The following is a 2847-nucleotide window of genomic DNA, read 5'->3' on the forward strand; positions in this document are numbered from 1 at the left end:
CAAGATCATCAGGCAACAGCATGTGTTCAGCAGCCTGCAAAGCCAACAGATGCTGCCTTGACTGATGAACTAGCCAAACCAGCCTCAGAGGAAGAGGTTAGCAGTGAAAGTGAAGCTGGGCGCACCTTACCTGAAATAGAGGGGACTCCAGCAATAAGAATGCCAGATGTTGCCCATGATGAAGAGTTACAAGAAGTTTTAGATAAAATGATCTGCATAACCTCCAACTTAAGCAAGGAAAAGCAATGGGGGTTAGTTGATCCGAATCAAATAAACAACCTTACCAATTTATTGAGGCACACTGACATACTAGTCAACCTGTGCTCTTCAACTGATATGATCATGAAGATAGCTAACCTGCTTGATAAGGCCAAAGACATGATTCGGCATGGGATCATTTTGAAAGGCGGTGGCACAGATATGACCCTTAGAGGGGATGCTTTTAGAGAAGTGGCCAGTCCTGTTATTATGGCCGGACTGTTGCTTTTCTTAGAAAAGCATGAACAACTGCGTATTTCCAACTCTGCCTCAACAGCACAAGCGCAATCAAAGTCACGAGTTATATTTATACAGGAAGTAGCTCAGGTAAATTACTGCGTTGGTAAGTTAAAAGAAGAGTTTGATTCTCTCCACTGTCATGAAAACACTCTTTCTGCAAAAGACATCCAACAGCTGGATGGGCTAAGAACAACAACAAATTGGCTGCTGCAACAAAAAGAAAAACTAAGCCAACAATGTAAGAAGTTAAACATCAAATTACAACATTTTGAGAAAGCCTTCAGCGTGCCTGAAAAATACGAGCATTCAAGGGGATCTGTGCGTACGAGCCTAGCTCAGCTTCAAAAAGATATTGACCTAAAACTACTCCATATACCACAAAGCAACGACAGAAGCCTTGAGATTAGATCTTTTGACTTCATGGAAGATGCAAGGAATGTTCCTTCAGTAGCAGCTGCTTTTCTATCGCAAACACCAGTTCTGTTTGATCTTAAATCTGTTTTATCGATTACTCAACCAGAGGATCTTGAGACCCAAAGCCAGCTGGAAAATAAAGGTATCGTTAAGCAGGATAGTTATAAAACAATAAACTCCCAGCTAGGATTAGATATTCAACGAAGTGGCTACTTATGCCACCTATCAGTCGCAGGAGATGACTTTGCTGCATTCAGTCACGAGGACTATATGAGAAAAAAATCCTTGTCAGATGTTTCCTGTGCAGCTCATGTAACGAGCTACCTAGATGAAATGCACAATAGATGTACTGAGTTTTTGCATAATGCTGAAGGCATTCCTGATAACGCTATCGAGGCTTACCATAGAATTTTACTGTCAAACTCTCATCAAGGAGGGTTTGCATTACACACTACCTTATCGGTTATGGTTCAAAACCATCTATGCACCAAAATACCAATGGATAGGTGCAATATTATGCCAGATACAGAGGCAAGGACCGGGTCATCACATTTCATCATCAGTCATGATAAGAAAACATTGATTATGATAAGAACGATAGAATGGGATCTTCGGCTATATCATGAAAAAGAAGATGGTGATTTAGTACAAATTACCCTACCAGACCCAAAAAGGATAAGAATTGAAACCACTCATGATCTGGATCTAACAAAAAATCCAGCCCGCTATAACACACCTGAGGAGGTAGTTTCGTTCACCGGACTTAAAATCATGGAAATCTCCAAAAATACGCCTGATCACCATCGTACCTAAGTATCACTTCCGTCTAAACGTACGACACAGGGCCTCCTCAACGTAGGAGGCAAGTGATGGCTATAACAAAATTCAGTTTTATAAAAGCATAAGCCTTGTGGAGTTCTTTCGGCAATATGGACAAGAACAACAATGCTTGGACCAGTTTTTCAAATGGAGGGGACTGGATGTGGTTGAATGGCCTCTGTGTTGTTGACGGAAGTATTGCATCATAAAACCCCGTGAGCTATACCAGTGTAACCGCTGCCGTCGCCAGACCTTACTTACCAGTGGTACCATTCTAGAAGATAGCAAACTGTCCTTTACCACTTGGTTTCTAGGCATGTTTTTAATGACTCAGACCAAGAATGACATATCGGCCTTGGAGCTCTCGAGACAGCAGGAAATCTCTTATAATGCTGCTAGGCGCTTGAAGCACAAGCTTATGCGGGTAATGAAAGAACTTGATGACAACCGTCCCCTGCAGGGCCATGTGCAGATTTATGATCCATACTATGGTGGTGAAAAACATGGAGGCAAACGTGGAAGAGGTCCTGAAAACAAACACTCCTTTTGTTGTCGCCGTGCAAACCAACGAGGAAAACCACCAGCTGTATATGCGTTTCAGCATGTACCAGTTCCCAGCAAAATGAGCTGAAACTCTGGGCGCAGAAGAATCGCGGTGATCATACTTGCTGTGTTGTCAGTGATGGCCTAGGGGCATTCACATGGATAGCCAACGCCGGACACCAACATACAATAGTGGTAACAGGTGGTGGTCACTAATCAATGGCTAATGAGTTGTTTACGTTAGTCAACATCATGATTGGGAACGTCAAAAATTATCTGAAAGCCAGTTACCACAATATTAACCAGAAGCATCTGCCAAGATACCTTGCTGAATATTGTTATAGATTCAACCGGCGCTTTGATTTGAAATGGGTGAGGCTATTTTGATACGACAACGCAGCCACTAAAACATCATGGTTTTCGATATGTCAGGTAACGAAAAAGAGACGGTTTTATGGTGATATAACGTCGTCAAACCAATAACTCCATAACACCGTCTCTTGTGAACGCATCATACGCCAATACCATAGATTATTCATTCTCCTCACCAGCTCGTGATCATTTGGAAGCTAT

This window comes from Borostomias antarcticus, assembly GCF_949987555.1.
Source record: "Borostomias antarcticus genome assembly, contig: scaffold_63, whole genome shotgun sequence".
Classification (NCBI taxonomy): Eukaryota; Metazoa; Chordata; class Actinopteri; order Stomiiformes; family Stomiidae; genus Borostomias; species Borostomias antarcticus.